The sequence below is a fragment of the Panulirus ornatus genome, chromosome 48 (assembly GCF_036320965.1).
Source record: "Panulirus ornatus isolate Po-2019 chromosome 48, ASM3632096v1, whole genome shotgun sequence".
NCBI classification, from domain to species: domain Eukaryota; kingdom Metazoa; phylum Arthropoda; class Malacostraca; order Decapoda; family Palinuridae; genus Panulirus; species Panulirus ornatus.
This window is the reverse complement of record NC_092271.1, coordinates 20,631,463-20,649,528: the sequence shown is the minus strand read 5'-3', so window position 1 is coordinate 20,649,528 and position 18,066 is coordinate 20,631,463. Positions and strand designations below refer to the sequence as shown.

At 48.3% G+C, this 18,066-nt stretch overlaps 1 protein-coding gene and 1 long non-coding RNA gene across 6 annotated transcripts in view; one reads left to right on the top strand and one right to left on the bottom strand.

Annotated features, from left to right (window-relative positions):
* mAChR-A (muscarinic Acetylcholine Receptor, A-type) overlaps positions 1-18,066 on the bottom strand; it is a 461,181-nt gene that overhangs the window by 338,661 nt on the left and 104,454 nt on the right. The gene's annotated exons all lie outside the window — the stretch shown is intronic.
* Positions 4,645-18,066, top strand: part of LOC139763813 (uncharacterized) — a 196,176-nt gene continuing 182,754 nt past the window's right edge. Inside the window, exon 1 of the long non-coding RNA XR_011716267.1 lies at positions 4,645-4,736. This is a non-coding gene — a long non-coding RNA (uncharacterized lncRNA). The remainder of the gene's footprint in view (positions 4,737-18,066) is intronic.

Genomic DNA, 18,066 nt, shown 5'->3' with positions numbered 1-18,066 from the left:
TCTCTCTCCTGGAAACATGAGTCGAATGAGCTTTTTATATCGTATGCGGGTCGCGTTCCGCGGCTGGCTTCGGACTCCAAACTGACCAGGGGAGAGAGAGAAGAGAGAGAGAGAGAGAGAGAGAGAGAGAGAGAGAGAGAGAGAGAGAGAGAGAGAGAGAGAGAGAGAGATGTATATATGATATTCTTGTTCGTTTCTACCTCCAAATTTTTAGTTTGAAGATGAACGTTTTAAAAGATTGTATTTTACCGGATGAGAGTTTTTGTGATGAATTCTGAAGATAAGTTAAAAGGTATATTTGAAGTGATTAAGAGGAGAACTTAAAATGAACTCGAAATTATTGAGAAAGTGATAGCCACTGATAAGTAAGAAAAATAATTTGAAATAATATGGGGAAAATGTGTTCATTTCAGCCAAAAACGGTCTATTTTGCTTTTAAAATCGAATGTGCAAGAAACATCAAGGACTACGTACGAAGGGCGGGAAGAGCAAATCCAGGAAGATGTACGCCATACCAGAAGCTCGCGCATCGCTGGAGTCTGTACGGTCGTGGACCAATCCTCAACACCTGAAGAAGGTGTGGAAGAGATGCCATTTGGTGGCTGTTGTACGGTTGACGTTGATGGCCGTAATTGGAGCCCTGGCAGTTGATGGGTTTGAAGCCCGAAGAACACCAAGTCGAGTATCATAGTGAAGAAAAGACTTAATTAGGCAGAAGTCGAGCATCGAAGTGAGGAAAAGACTTAATGAGGCAGAAGTCGAGCATCGAAGTGAGGAAAAGACTTAATGAGGCAGAAGTCGAGCATCGAAGTGAGGAAAAGACTTAATAAGGCAGAAGTCGAGCATCGAAGTGAGGAAAAGACTTAAAGAGGCAGAAGTCGAGCGTCGAAGTGGGGAAAAGACTTAAAGAGGCAGAAGTCGAGCATCGAAGTGAGGAAAAGACTTGAAGAGGCAGAAGAACGAAGAGACCTGAGATTGATCGACTCTTTCGCAGATCTTTTGCGACTGTGAGGACCTCTGTCTTGGATGAGCTGTGTGGCCATGGATGCCCTTAGACGACATTCAACGTGCTATGGTTCGTACATGAATGGCCTACGAGGTCGTCCTCAAGATTAGCCTAAAATTGAAATGACTTTGGAGGAGCTTCGGCTGATGTTATCTGGTGGCTGCAACTGACGAACTTTAAGTGACCTGGGAGAACTTGGTGAAGCCTCGGGTAACCATGAGGTGACCTCGAATTGATCGGAACGTCCCTAGGAAACCTTGAGTGACCTTTGGAAGCTCTGAATAACTCAACAGTGACTCAGGACGAGCGACCGACTGACTGCGTGACCAGAACTGTTCTTCAATAACCTCAGCTGATTCTCAATAACCTTTTGGTAACCTCACATGAAGAGTGATGACCCACAGAAACCTTGGTTAATCTTGGTTAATCATTTGACGACCTTGAAGAAGGACTGCGTTAATTGATCCTCGATCATCAGAGTGAATGTCAATTAATTCTGAAGTTGTCTTGAATTGGCCTGCGTTTGCCCTAGGGATGGGGTTAATATACCCCTTAGCTACGGTTATCTGATGATAAGACGGCTTCTCTTATTTCACATGACCTTGGTTAACCTTGCAAGACCATGGGCAACGCGTGGGCAACAATGACCCAGATAACTTTGCTGACCTTATGCAGTCCTGGGTTGAATTCTCTGTATCCCTCAGTGACACGTTTTAGTCTTGATTAACCTTATATTATCCAAATGATCTTCGAAAACACTATATATATATATATATATATATATATATATATATATATATATATATATATATATATATATATATATCTTTGGCTAAGTGTATCTGATAGTCTGTTCCCATCGTCTTCTTTAACTGGGACAGAGGTTGGGTGAGGCTTTGGGAAACGTCGAATACCTTCTGAGGGCTTATGTTAAACCTTAAATCCCCCGGGTTGCTTCCACATTCCCGAAGCAACCCTGAAGACTTTCATCAGTACGACCCTGGGTGATACTGTAGTAGATCCTGCGTATCGTTAACAGTGGTTGGCTCTTTGTTTACTTTTGGATAATGAAGACAGTTTTAAGCTCCTGGTTGATACGTTGTGGTCTCAGGAGTAGTTGAGAAGCCTTTGGCGATCCCCTACTTAGGTGGAACGACCTAGATTATAACTTCGTTCCCTCGTATCCAATTTCTTTATCGCTATCACCATCACATAGTGCTTTTCCTCTATCCTCGTCTCGTCTCACTTTATCTCTCATTGCATCTTTCCTTCCACCTGATGCCCTACCCACTGCATCCTCATCTTGTCCTCTCCCTCCTCGACCTCCTTCTATTCTACCAGTCAACCTCCTCCGACCATTCTGCCTCAACCTGATCTCGTTCATATCAGTCCCGTGTGTCATTCCTCTTCTGCTTCGCCTTATGTTCCGTCCCACCGTACTTTAGCTGACTATAATGTCTCCTTATCGTACTACGTCACCCCATCCAACATCACCCTATCTAACATCATCCCAACGCAGACCTACATCAATGCATCCAGCTTCACCCTATCCAACACACCCCATCCAACATCACTCCATCCCACACCACTCCATTCCGCCCCAGCCACTATAGTCTCCCTGTGTTTCGTCGGAAGCAATCAAGAGAAGATTAGGTCTTGTGGTGGAATCAGCTTAATGCATGTTGTATCTCCGTGGCTCTATCAGCTGCCAGCGAACACTACCTGGCTCTGTCAGCCTGCCAGCGAACGCTGCCTGGCTCTTCAACCGCCAGCGAACACTGCTTGGTCCAGTCAGCTACCAATGAACACTACCTCTCTCTATCAGCTGTCAGCGAACATTGCCCTGATTCTGTCAGCTGCCAACGAACACTCCCTGGTTCTATCACCTGTCAGCAAACACTGCCTGGCTCTGTTAGCTGCCAGCGGACACTGTCTGTAGCTCTGGCACCTGCAACTAGACATTCCCTGTGGCTCTGTCAGCCACCGGCGAAAAAGGGAGGCGGCGAGGAGTTGACTGGCAGTCTCATTGAGACAGTGAATAAGCCTTCGACTGTGCTCCGTGACTGTAAGTGTGATTGTTAACTTAGACCGTGACTGCTACTGTGGCTCGGGGTTTATGACTGTTTATGTACCTGTGACTAAAATACAGCTCTGACCTAGGTTGTGACTGCAAGAGCTTGGTCGCTGGGCCTAAAGCAACATGTCTTGGGTTTGACTGTTGAATATTGGCCGGTCATTTGAGTCTGTGACTGTGACTGAACTCTTGATGCTAGGTGACTGACTGACTGACTGTAGGTGTGACTGGTGTCGGGATCATATTCTGACTTCGACTGTGGCTGTTACTGGACTGGCAGTCATCCTCTGATTGTGATGATGATTGCGACTGACTGGAACAGGGAGACTGGTTGACTCTGACTGTCTCTCCTTCATGCTACATACGTGACACTGGGCCTTTTCCATTGGCAGTAACTGTGACATCCTCCACAAAAAATTGATGTAATTATAACTTGGACTGTAAACTGCATCTAACTGTCACTATAAACTCTTGACTGTGGCACTCTTCCTGGAGATCTCTCCTTCCCCCTCCTCCTCCTTATCCCCCATCCTCCTTCTCCCTCTACCCCTTCCTCCTCCTCCTCCTCCTCCTCCTCCCTTCCCTTCCCGAGCAGAGGTTATATGACTGGCGGTGAAGAGAGAGAGAGAGAGAGAGAGAGAGAGAGAGAGAGAGAGAGAGAGAGAGAGAGAGAGAGCATCAGGAACAAACCGTTGTACTTTCAAAGAAGAAAAAAAAATCATGTCCTCGTTCCTTCCTGAGTCCTTACCTTTAATTTGCAATAATACAGGAAGTGAGGATTTCCAGTCGCCCTGCTCCCCTTTCCCCTTATTAATCGCCTTTCCCTTGTCGCTCTGGAGTATTCTATCCCACGCCCGGAGTACTCTTCCATCAGTCACCGACAGTACACCCGGGAGAGCGATGTTAGTGAGAGCTTGGGAGAGAGAGAGAGAGAGAGAGAGAGAGAGAGAGAGAGAGAGAGAGAGAGAGAGAGAGAGAGAGAGAGAGAGACTCCCTGCCGACATGAGCACACACACAAAAAAAAAAAAGGTTTGCCCAAACTTTCCCCCAGACTTCGCAGGGAGGAGTGTGTGTGTGTGTGTGTGTGTGTGTAAACACTTGGTGGAGTCAGTGTGTAAAGTGTGGGGCTGGGAGGCAGTGTTTGCCGAAATGCATCTGGACGCCGCGCGGACTGATTAGCAACTGTGGGTCCTCCTCCTCCTCCTCCCTCGGGTACAGACGAAGGCGTGGAGGACGAGGAGGGAGGAGGAGAAGGAGGAGGAAGAGCGGAGACGTATATAGTCACATTTCCCTTCGGGTGGAGGAACCAGAGAGAGAGAGAGAGAGAGAGAGAGAGAGAGAGAGAGAGAGAGAGAGAGAGAGAGAGAGAGAGATGCAGGGGTCTGATTACTTCGTCGTAGAATAAGGGGACCATCCCCATCCCCTCATTTTATAGCCATTCCTGACACCCATACCACTATATATATATATATATATATATATATATATATATATATATATATGTTCTCTCTTACATCTACGTACTTGCTAACTTTTTTCTTTTTCACTGTCTTTCCACATCTCGCACAGTCAGACAGCAGCACCTTGGTAGACCTCGCCTCACCGCCCAGGTCACTCACTGCTCTTCACTGCCCTGCGTCTCCACCGACCCACACCGTAAGTCGGGGGCGCGCCGGCCCCCCACACACAAAAGCCCATGTTGCCTTTTAGATCTCCTCTCGTGGCTCACTGGCTACCAGTTCAGTGTCTCTCGCTTGCGTCGTCCCGGTCGAGCATTCCCCCCCCATCTCCTCTTTCCCCCTTCCACCCCTTCCCCAACCAAGCGACGACGTCTCTAGGTTCCTGGAAACGGTAGGAGGCTCGGGCACAAAAGCTGTTGGGGGTTTTCTTTAATGATTTTATTGCCTGCAGGAGTGTGGAATGTTACCTTAATATTCTCGTTCCCTCCCCATCCCCGCCCCGCCCCGCTCCAAGCCCCCTTCACCGCCGCTGGACTTAGGAGGAGGTGGTCCATAGTGGGGTCGTCTTGTCTTCGTATAGCGTCACGCAGCAGTGTTCCATTATCGGGGTGTTGCCTCGTGTGATCACGAAGTGTTGTCTCATGATCACGTATGTGTTGCCTTGGTTGTGAGTTCTTGTTGGGTATGGCTGTAGGGTTTTGTGTGTAGTGAGCATTTATGAACCAGTAGACAGGTTGCCCCTCCATTTTGATTGACAGACCTCCTGATGTGGTCTTCCAGCGATGGTTTGGAAACCTCCAAATCGTCTCTCTGTCTGTATGGAGTACATGTGTGTGTGTGTGTGTGTGTGTGTGTGTGTGTGTGTGTGTGCGTGTGTGTATGTGTGTATTTGTAGTGCTAAAGTGTGTTTAGATACGTGTTGTATATCTTTACAGGAATATGTGTGTGGGTATTGTGGTTTTGTATGCTGAGTATATCAGCGTCTCATATGTCTTATGCATGGCCAGTTGGATAGGCAAATGTGTCCTCAAATGGTTTTATGTTGAGATGTGGTATATTATTATATGTTACAGACCTATTGAGTTATGGGGCATGGCAAGGAAATATGATGTGGGGATGTAATGTATTATAGTTGACATTCATGTTATTCGTGTCTCATAGAGTGTGGGTGTTCTGCGCTACTAGGGCAAGTATGTTTAGTGTGTGGTGTGTTATGGAGGTGAGTTATGATGTGGGAAATCACCTGGTTATGGTGACGAGCGAACCTAAAGGGGTTGGAGGGGTTCACCTGGCTATGATGACGTGCATCTGTGGGGATGGAGGAGGAGGTGATGTCCAGTGGGAGCGAGAAAAGGGGTAACCCAGGCAACCATACTTTTGCGTGAAGGTCTTAAACACGTTACCTTCCGTGGCATGCTTGACCCCGGAGCCGTGAGAGCTGTGACCCGGATATGTGGCGTTTGGGGGTGATACACACACGGACATGAAAGAAGGAAGAGAGACATGAAGAAATTACGATGATAAAGGGGAAAGACACGGATGAGAGGTCGTGTGGTTTGAAGGAGATTCGGAGAAAGAACCGGCCGCCTTGGGATCCCCATTGTGCAGTCGGAGGGTCGTGGAGGTGAGGCCTTCGTGAATGATCCTCCCTTGTCGGTCTAGGGTTGATGTCAAACGCTTTCAAGATACCTCCTGGCGTAATAATCCCTGGTGACCTAAATCCAAGTAAGCAATGCGCAGCGGACAGTTCAAAGAGCGAATGAAATGGCGAAAGACATAGGCAGGGTAGGTCTTTTCGGACGTATGTCTAGGGGTATCATCCTCAACTCTTTACAGTTATTCGAGCGTCCTTATTGTGAATATCGTGTTCAGTTATGGTCACCCTACTTCCCCCTCAAAAAAAAGACATGACAGAATGGAGAGAGTGCAGCGTCAAACTCCCGAGATCATTTCCTGAGTGAGAAAACAAATCGTATGAGAGCCAGCGAAACGACTTGAATCCATTTAGCGTAGAAAAGAGAAGGTTGAAAGGTGATCTAATACAAGTATTCAGAATTAACAAAATCATTGATGACTTTGATCTAGAAACCTTCTTAAAACTTGATTCGTCGGATTTGACTCCTAGTAACGGGTACAAACTCGTGGGTCTGTGTTATACCTCGATTGAGGCGAAGTACTTAATCTTCAACAGAATAGTTAACATATGATTGCTTTATCAGTCTGAGCGGTTGAAATTGATAGCTTATCGATACACGCAGGAGTACACTCGGAAAAATATTTCGCTTCAAATCCGTAGCTGAGATTGCTTGCGCCTTCCATAGTCACATGACCAGTTGGCTGGTTTTTGTGCTTGAATCATCTATATATGCCTTTCTCCTCTTACCCCCACTAACCTGAGAGGCTCTGATGTCTCCCACTATCACAATCTGCCTCGAGAGAATCCAGCTGTCTGTTGGCGTCTGGATTCCTTTGTACCGTAACAAACTCCACGGAATTGACGATCCGTATTTCAGTGTACAGTAAATCCCGTTGCTACCGTTCCAGGAGACGTAATACCTCACTCACAGCTTTTACATGGGATGGAAGTGGATGGAAATGGACTTCAGATGTGGCTTTATGCCACAGATGGATGGAAATGTACGTCTTTTTTTTTATAAATCGTGTCGTACTCACGTATCATGCGATGTACTGATGTACTCTCTGAGGTGCTAATGTACTCCCTGAGGCACTGATGTACTCCCTGAGGTACTAATGTACTTCCCCTGAGGTACTTGCCGTGCTCAGCACCCCCGGACGAACAGACTCCTCACCTGGAAAGATAGAGACAGAGGAGTTAGTGTCTTGGTGACGGCGTAAAAGCGTCGTTAGCCGTGACCACGACGCCCCTGGGAGCGTCTGCACGACGCAGGGGGAACAACACGATCCCCCGTCCTCGCCATCCACTGTTGTTTGGTTTTAAGGACCAGTGTTACGGTCTGGGTCAACGCCAGGCGGAGGGGGGAATGGCCCCGCGTCATTACCCTCGTACCAGCGATCCAGCTGACTCAGGATCTGGGTCAGCTGAGGTCACTCTTTATATGTTATTATTATTGTTATATAACCCTGTGATCCTCATCTATGAGGCTCCCCTCACCTTCAAGGGAAGCGCACCAACCAGGAGCAGGGAAATGATGGAAACTTGTAATATGTGATATATATGTATGATTCGTGTGTGTGTGTGTGTGTGTGTGTGTGTGTGTGTGTGTGTGTGTAGTCCTTAAAGTATAACGGGATAAGGCGGTGTAACTCGAGCACATGCCAACCTTAGTCATGCAACAGCATCCACTGCAACGTGACCCCATGATGACTCCCGCAAGAGCACCAGACCGAAGTGAAACCCAGGCGAAACCCACCTCAGGGAGAGCGACGACACTCCTCCTCCCCAGCAGTGGTTCCTGGTGGGTAGCATGCGTCACATCTAGGACAGTGTTCCCGAACGTTTTGGGGGCAACATCCCTCGTATGGTATGTGAAGAAATTCCTTGACACACGTAGATGTACCGGTTATGGTTTGGTTGATGTTGTCCTACTAGAGAAGGCAGGTGTAAGTCGATGGACACATCAGAAACAGACGCTCATGGTGAGGTTTCCCAGATGGTCGATCCCAGTAACCTAGTGACTGTGGACGCTAGTTGTCAGCGAGTCTGTGGTCGAGATGAGCTTTTTCTTTTTCAGCGTTTTCGTACGTTGGTGGGGGAGGGTTTGGGGCGCCTCTCTCTCTCTCTCTCTCTCTAGTCCTGCCTTCATGGCAAAGCCTCGTCGTTTCTTTACTCGTCGGTACTTCCCTGAAGCTATTCCCTCGTCTGTTCGGAGTTGATCTAGACAACAGATGTCGTGTTGGAAGGAAACATTCAGTAGCCCTAATACCTGAGTATCAACACCTCCTTCAGGTATATGGCACCAACCCCAAGGACCATGATCCGCTCCCTCCTCCCTCCTCCTCCTCCTCCTCAGCACTTGCCACAGCATTGGCTCCACGTGACCACCATATCCACAGCATTGGCTCCATCGGCGTGAACTCCCTGCTCATAACAGCAGCAACACCAAAGCACAACTCTCACAACCAACTCATAACACCGGTCAAACTCGCGGCCGCCCCCCACCACAACGATAGCAGTAACAGTCGCAGACACAGCAGCAGATGGACAGATAGAATCCCTTCTCCCCCTTGACAGGAGGAGCAGCAGCAGGAGTAGCAGACACAGCCTGTTGAAGCAGCAGGGGGACAGCAGGAGCAGAGTCGTCCTCCCTACCCCAGGGTGTACCTGTAATCCCCTCGTCCTCGTGTGATATATTACTGCTGCACTTCCCTGACACTCTCTCCTCCAAGAATAACCCGAATTTTCGTCCAGGCCGAATTCCAGTCCTTCATCTCATATTTCCAGCAATTCCGTGCAAGAATTTTGCAACTATTCCGCATTCATCTTCATATTCTGCTTGGGTTGGCTCTGTCCGGTTGGCCTCGCTTCTGTCCTTTAAGGGTTCAGTGCCTGAGGCATGAACACAGCGGGTGTGTCCTCCTTGTTCTGCATAACAGTCGGGCTTCCCCCGTTTTACAGTTTCGTTAAGTCGATCTGTTCAGTGGATGGTGCGGTGTTCGCCCACGGGACGCCCGTGGATTATATACCCAGTCAGCATTTGGTGACACGGAGGGAGTAAATAACGTCAAGATTGTGGGTAAATTCATGAGGTAATCTGCACACACACACACACACACACACACACACACACACACACACACACGGTGCTCAGAAATTACTCATTACAGTCGTCATGATCTCTCGTCAAAGTCGTGTATATGCTCTTCGTGTACGCCGAATGATCAGAAGATCTGTCGAAAAGCCGAGGATTCCATGTTTTGTAGTTGACATCGTCGAGCCAAAACTGCATAAATAGAACTCTCTGGTGCGTGAGTTCGGCCCATCAAACTCACGGCAGTGCCCGATTATTCAGAGTTCATAAACGAACGAGATTCGATGTCTCCCTCCCACCTGATGCTGCCTGCAGGAACCCAGAGTTTGCGGACGTGTGTGTGTCTGTCTGTGTGTCTTTCATACAACCTAAACCAAGTTTAATACACTTGTCTACAAGTTCAGTAACTTGAGTAAGTTCGACCAGTATGGCCTGTGGGCCTGCCCTGGCACCCGACCCCTCCCCAGTACACCAACGTGGGGTGACGGGATGTGAGGTGGTGGGGGGGAAACACACACACACACACACCAGCACCACGTCCTACACAAGCAATATCATTACCATCACGCCTTCCTCCACCGCCACCCGTCAAAGGGCGGGAGGGAGACCAGTGTTAATTATTGGCTGTGTGCGGCTGGCATCAGCGGCGGCTGCTGCTCTCAGCCATCACCACCACCTCCGCCACCACCAGCACCACCAGCGGCAGCAGCAGCGCGCCTTCTCCCTCACCAACCCATTGTGGGGTCAACCTACAGGTGAATTACGGTCACCCGTCACTTGTGTTTACTGAGGGAGGGGAAGGGAGGGATCACTCCTGCAGGATAGGCAAACCACCATTGGTGAGCGGTCATCGCGTATAACCCTACTAGCCCGTTAGGAGGAGGAGGAGTCCCTTGTGTGTTGCTTAAGATGTCTCTAGAGGATTTGGCCGAACCTCCTGACGGAGGTTAACACGTCGATCGTGTCATGCCAGCTGCTGGTCAGCACCCGCCCGCCGCCCGCCCGACTCCCCTCTCTCTTAGGTTGACCAAATATAGCGATGAAATGGATGCGATGTGATCGACACCTTTATTCTTCCCGTAGAAGTGAGGATCAACCGGTGTGCCTGGGCGCTCTCGTTCTGTAGTGCCAGTTCTACTTCAAAGGCACCCAGTTGGCTGATCACACACACACACACACACACACACACACACACACACACAGTAAACCCCCCCTTTCCCTTCTCACCACCGCCACCAGACCTCTCTAGACATACTCGGCTGAAAATACGACCTCGCTCGTGGCTTGATGTCACAACCCGGGAGTGTGCACAGTCATCCTCGTATGAATAATCGGTCGGTCAGCGTCCCTCAGTATTTGCCTACGGCACACGTGTGCACCGCCGGGAAATGCCAGACGTCTGTCTGTTGGAGAAGCTAAAGGTTAAAGAGCAGAAACGGTCTTGGGTGGATGGAGGTACGTCGCTGCAGGCTAACTGGGTGGAAGTGAGAGAGAGAGAGAGAGAGAGAGAGAGAGAGAGAGAGAGAGAGAGAGAGAGAGAGCAGCTGATGATAACCTCCTCAAAATACACCCCAGACGACACTCCAGCTACGGTATCTCCTTACGGTCGTCATCCGAAGATCTCGTCAGTTAAGCGTGGCTCAGTACAGTGGGGTCGGTCAGTGCTACCCAGTGTCACCTGCAGATCCACTACCCTCAGTGGTCCTCGCTACCCAGTGTCACCTGCAGATCCACTACCCTCAGTGGTCCTCGCTACCCAGTGTCACCTGCAGATCCACTACCCTCAGTGGTCCTCGCTACCCAGTGTCACCTGCAGGATCTACTACCCTCAGTGGTCCTCGCTACCCAGTGTCACCTGCAGATCCACTACCCTCAGTGGTCCTCGCTACCCAGTGTCCAGCGTGCACAACACACTGAACGTAGCGGCTCCACTGCCACAATCTGTGTTTACCTCTGGCAAGATTCCTGGAATTAATAATTAAATGTTTATTGTGAATATGCATGAGATGCTAATGGCCTGTAATAGGCAGGTACTGTGTGCGTTATAACGCATAAGTGGCGGGGAATAGACCTGGCCTTTACCGGGGGTCATTCATGGTGGAGGGAGGAGGGAAGGGAAAGCGAGCCCACACGTGACACACCAACAGGTGTAAGTGACGTCCAGGTTCGGACTGCTCTTCGTCTTTCACGAATTGCGCGCCTTAAGGTGCTCTGACGTGTTATCAATGGTCACGAAATTTATGGACGCCCGTGGTGTAGCCGGTTAGCTTTCCTGGCCGTGACGACGCATTCACGGGCAGCGCCCAGGGTCGAGCGCATATATACGTTCGAATCTTAGTTGCAGCAGTGGGTCCACAGTCAACCCAGCTGTTCATCCACCACCCCTAGGGATTAGTCGATAGAATGGATGCTTGGCTCAGGCTAAGGTGTATATATATATATATATATATATATATATATATATATACACAAATTGTTATTGGTTGTCACCTGTGTGTACCCAGATTGTTATTGGTCGTCTCCTGTGTGTAGTCAAATTGTTATTGGTCGTCTCCTGTGTGTAGCCAAATTGTTATTGGTCGTCTCCTGTGTGTAGCCAGTCTGTTATTGGTTGTCACCTGTGTGTAGCCAAATCCTCATAGGCCATATATGGCGACGAGGTGGGTCTAAATCACCCATTCGTGGCCTTCATGTGAATGGAAAGGATTTAGAAAAGGGAAAAGAAAATGGTCCCTGGGAACAGAAAGAAAAGGAGGGAGGAGAAAAACACAGAGAGGAGGAAGAGAAAGAGGGTGATTAGGGTGGAGAATAGAGAAGGGAAAAGGTGGTAGGGAGAAGAATGAAGGAGAGGGACGCGTGAATGAAAGAAAATGAGTGGGGAGGAAGAGGGAAGAGATGGGGAAGCAAGAAGGAAAGATTACATGTAGAATGGGAAAGAATGAGTTGTAAACGATTTGAAAGCGTGAAAGATGAGAAATGAAGGAACAAAAGAGACGCAGAAGATGGAATATAAGTGAGGAAAAAATGGGTAGAAAATGATAGAGAATGTGTACGTAGAGAAAGAAAATAAAGAGGAGAGAGAGAGGAGGAAAAATGGAGAGTTGGGGGAAAGAAATGTATTAAGGTTGTCGGTGGGGGCGAGGGGAAAAGAATGAAGGGGAAGCTGTGTATAGGGGAGCACAAAATTTTGGTAAGGGAGGTATTGCAATGTATATGGTGATGGAGAGAGAGAGAGAGAGAGAGAGAGAGAGAGAGAGAGAGAGAGAGAGAGAGAGAGAGAGAGAGAGAGACAGACAGACAGACAGACAGACAGACAGACAGACAGACAGACAGACAGACACACACACACACACACACACACACACACACACACAGATGGATAAGCGGATAGATAGCGAAGACCTAAGCTAATTAACCGTTCTCCCCTTCTTCTCCCTCCCCTCCCCTCTCTCCACCCCCTTCTCTCTTTCTGTCTATCCCCATGACTCACACATTCCCGCCCGAGCATCCCGCTCTCTCTCTCTCTCTCTCTCTCTCTCTCTCTCTCTCTCTCTCTCTCTCTCTCTCTCTCTCTCTCTCTCTCTCTCTCTCTCTCTACCTACCACAAGCATCCCGTCACCGGGAGAGGAGCCACACCTGTCGGGGTCATGGCGCCCCCCTGCTCCTTTCCCCCAGCAAATATCTTCGACTCGATATTTTCCCCACCCAACTGCTGAGTGTGTCTGACTTGGGTTTGTTTTCCTCAATCCTTTTTTATCTCCGTCGATTTTTTTATGCGTCCCGACCTTAGATCTCTCAAATATTTGTGCCCGAGATTGTTCGATCGTTCAGATCGCGTTGCCCCGAATCAAGAACAGGGAGGTTCTGGGAGTTACCTGGACGAAGGAGTACACAGGGATGGTCGAGGGCCTTCTCGTCCCAGAGGAGGCCCCTTTTACCCTGGTCCAAATGTGTTGTGACACCTGGAAACCGTAAGAACCCCATAGAATTATATATATATATATATATATATATATATATATATATATATATATATATATATATATTCAGAGCAATCGCCTGCTTAATCACCAACAGCTCTTTCATATCTCTACGTAATTGGTCGTTCGTATCGAGTGTCAAAATAGCGAGTTATGGAAAAGCCTTGATGTCGTGTAATTGAATTTTAGTCCATAAATGGAAAGAAAAAAAAAAGAGAGAAAAAAAAGAAACACGTAATATGAGTCTGTAGTAAGGCTGCATTGAAATATGAGTCTGTAGTAAGGCTGCAGTGAAATATGAGTCTGTAGTAAGGCTGCAGTGAAATATGAGTCTGTAGTAAGGCTGCAGTGAAAATTGGCAGCCTCATTCACCACAATCAGACTTGTGATTGAGGCTGAAGCCTCGACAGACTCCATCATCCGAGGAGCTACTTCGAAGTAAGTTCTTATCTTCACAGGCGTTGAGAATTGAAGAAAACGGGCTTTAACTACTGATAGTATGATGGACTATCCCTCTCTTGAGGGAAAAAAAAAAAACATGCGATGATGTTCCATATATTTCCCGTCACTATCCTTAAAGTCTTAGAAGACTATGAAGTGTATAAGAGAAGGAGTTGTTTCTCCACAGTAAAGTTAAGCCAAAAAAAATATACGAAAGAAAACGAAGCAGTAGAGAGAAAGCTGGGTATGAACTGTGTTAACTTCGTAGTAGAGTATAAAACTAACATCATTATTTCGTTCTTCTCTGTTAGTATAGCGAGGCCTCTTAAGCGAGACGGGTTGGGTATGTGTGAGATCTCCAAGGCGACAGAGAAGAGACTGACTGTGTCCAGGAGGCTATGGTAAAAGCATCTTGAGCTTCAGCCCTGCCTAAGCTGTGGAAGAATTGTACCCGTGACTCACTGCCTTAACGTCGCATTACGCTACCACTTGATCCTTTTAACGTCCCTCGCATCCTGCCAAAGCTTCTTCGTGTCCGCCAAACAGTGTGGCCGTATGTGAGCAGTGTGGTCGAAGTGCCATCGCTTCTCAAGAGCCTTAGAATAAGACATCCAAGTCTGGAGTGGCGCAACACAGTGTGTCTCCAGACCACACTTGGTATTGCAGTATCGTTCCAAAGGAGCCTATGAGTACGTAGAGGCCGCCCGTTCTAAGGCGAGACAGGGCCATGATGGGAGTAGCAACTTCCGCATCTCGAGATGATACCTCAAGACGGAGGCTGGCTGCCCGGCCGAAGGTGGGCGAAGAGATGCGGAGACCATCCTGGGAATGACATCACTCAGGCTGATATATATATATATATATATATATATATATATATATATATATATATATATATATATATATATATATATATATATATCACTTTGAGCAAAGAGGAGAGAAAAATCTAAACATATTTAGCATAACATAAGTCAGAACAACTTTAGGAAAGGTGATTCAGTTCTTCAAAAAAAAAAAAAAAATGAAAAGAAAATCTGAGTGGACTGAAGAACCCTCCCTAATACTGCCTTCTACCATCAACCCTTTATTCAGAATCAGGAAAAGATTGAACAACATGCGAAATCCCGGCAAGGTCTGGCCGTGCGACCTGTAGAAGCACTGAGAAAGATTCCATGAAAAATGCCACAAATTTGCTCTGTCTCAATGCCGCCCTTACTTCAAAGCGGGAGAGAGAGAGAGAGAGAGAGAGAGAGAGAGAGAGAGAGAGAGGGAAGTGGTGTGGTGAAGGGAAAAATAACGTAGACGCCCCCGGATACTTTTCTGTGTGATTTCTTTTATTTTTCCCCCTATGCTTCACGGATTTATATATATACATTTTTTTTTTAATCTTTTTCCTTCTCTCCCCCGCATGAATAAGCAAGTTGTAAGGAGAGCCAGTTGGTTGGGCTTTTTGAACTGAATTTTGCCGTTTCTTTTTTTTGTTTTTTTTCTGGGTTGGATCTTGGTGGTGGGGATGGGTGGGGTACCCAACTTTAAGGAACAGCAGCGTTGTGGGAGTTCCTCCCTGACACCTTCACTGTGATGGGAGAGATGCGCCCTCCAGCACCGTCAGTGTGAGGAGGAGGATGGGTCCTCCAGCACCATCAGTGTGAGGAGGAGGAGGAGGATGGGTCCTCCAGCACCATTAGTGTGAGGAGGAGGAGGAGGATGGGTTCTCCAGCACCATCAGTGTGAGGAGGAGGATGGATCCTCCAGCACCATCAGTGTGAGGAGGAGGAGGAGGAGGATGGGTCCTCCAGCACCATCAGTGTGAGGAGGAGGATGGGTCCTCCAGCACCATCAGTGTGAGGAGGAGGAGGAGGATGGGCCCTCCAGCACCATCAGTGTGAGGAGGAGGATTTCCCCCCCCCCCCCCCCCAGCACCATCAGTGTAATTGGGACACAAACCCTTGTGGTCGACGGCAGGCCTTTGACCTAAGCTGACCCCGGCCATCATACTCCAGGATCGTACCGTCGTGTGCTCACGGCTCGGTACCTTCGTGCTCTAGGGTGTCGTACCGGCGTGCTCATTGGTCGTACCTTCGTGCTCAAGGGCTCGTTACCAGTGGTCGTCCCGTCGTGCACGAGACCCTCGTCCCCGAGAGAGCGCAAAAGGTCGCACGGTCGTGCTCACTGGTCGTACCGGCATGGACTAAGGACTCGTACCGGTGTGCTGATGGTCGTACCGGCGTGCACTAAGGAGTCGTACCTGGGGGGTGCTCAAGGGGGTGATAAAGAAGGAAAGAGGCGTTAGGAGACGGGGGTAAAAAAAAAGAAAAATGGGGGAAGGAAACGTTCCTCGGTCCACTCAAACATTTTTTGAGGAATTGAATTACCTTTTCTAAAGGTGTTCTGATATCATTAACGACAGTCTCATTTAATTTCGCTCCTGGGGTTGGCCCCACACACACACACACACACACACTCACACACACACACACACACACACACACACACACACACACACTCCGGTGCGGGAAAAGAAGAGAGAGAGGGAGGGGGAAAAAAGACAATCTTGCTAGATATTTTATAATTTCCGAATCAGTTGGGTTAAAGAAGGAAAAAAAATAATGATAATCAAAAGCGCACTGGCCTGAAAACAGAATATATCAGAATCATTTACAGAAAGATTTGAATGAAGACTGAGGGACATTTTTACATTGACGAGATGAGAGAGAGAGAGAGGAACAGAAGAAAATGACTGAGCAAAGTCGTTTGTTACTTCGAAAGCGCACAAGGTGGACGGACGGGTCGGGCTTATGTACACAGAGCCACTGACAGACTAGTGAGGGAATAAGGCCTAGTGTGAAGCATGCGTCCGTGTCTCACACTTTCGTCGGATGTGTCTCAATAAGTCTCATGCGTTCGTCATATATTCCTCAACGAGTCTCATGCTTCCGTCAATCCTCAGTCAACCCGGACACCATCAGCCATCGCCTACGACCTCGTACCGACAAGTGGAGCTTTTCCAGACATACATATTAAACCTCCCTCCACAGAACGTTAAGAAGACTCCGTTTTAAAACCAGCGAATGAGGTCTTAATGACGATGCGACCCCCACATGAATCGTGTCTTGCGTGTCTAGGTTTATATATATATATATATATATATATATATATATATATATATATATATATATATATATATATATATATATATATATCGAAGGAAAATAACTTTTTTGACTTTCTTGCCTAAAGGAAGTCTCTCAGCTCTACTCTCTCTCTCTCTCTCTCTCTCTCTCTCTCTCTCTCTCTCTCTCTCTCTCTCTCTCTCTCACTCTCTCTCTCTCTCTCTCTCTCTCTCTCTCTCTCTCTCTCACTCTCTCTCTCTCTCTTTCCCGTGGGATTCCACCGCTGGACCTTGTGATTCAAGTGATGGGCATGATATTTAGAGAACAAACTCCCTGAAGACTTAACGCCCCAGTGCCCGCTCCCTCCCCCGAGTTCCCTCCTCCCTCTGCCTCCGTTTTGAGTTCCATGTTGTGTGTGTGTGTGTGTGTGTGTGTGTGTGTGTGTGTGTGTGTGTGTGTGCGTGTGTGTGTGTTTTACGTAACGTTTCCAGCCGTGGCCAGAGAGAAAGGCTCTCTGCTGGGGATAGAGGATAGTGGTGCCACACGCCTCTCCTGGGGATAGAGGATAATGGTGCCACACGCCTCTCCTGGGGATAGAGGATAGTGGTGCCACACACGCCTCTCCTGGGGATAGAGGATAGTGGTGCCACACGCCTCTCCTGGGGATAGAGGATAGTGGTGCCACACACCTCTCCTAGGGATAGAGGATAGTGGTGCCACACGCCTCTCCTGGGGATAGAGGATTACGTGGTGCCACACGCCTCTCCTAGGGATAGAGGATTGTGGTGCCACACGCCTCTCCTGGGGATAGAGGATAGTGGTGCCACACACCTCTCCTGGGGATAGAGGATAGTGGTGCCACACGCCTCTCCTGGGGATAGAGGATAGTGGTGCCACACGCCTCTCCTGGGGATAGAGGATAGTGGTGCCACACACCTCTCCTGGGGATAGAGGATAGTGGTGCCACACGCCTCTCCTGGGGATAGAGGATAGTGGTGCCACACGCCTCTCCTAGGGATAGAGGATAGTGGTGCCACACGCCTCTCCTGGGGATAGAGGATAGTGATTTGAGACGTCTCTTCTGGGGAGAGGGATAGGAATAGCAAACGAACAGTGAGGAACCAAGATCCAGTGTTCTGTTTCCGAACAGCCTCAAGAATCTGGAAGAATGCTCTGTGCATCATACTTCCAGGCTCTGTGCATCATACTTCCAGGCTCTGTGCATGTTTCCAGGCTCTGTGCATCATACTTCCAGGCTC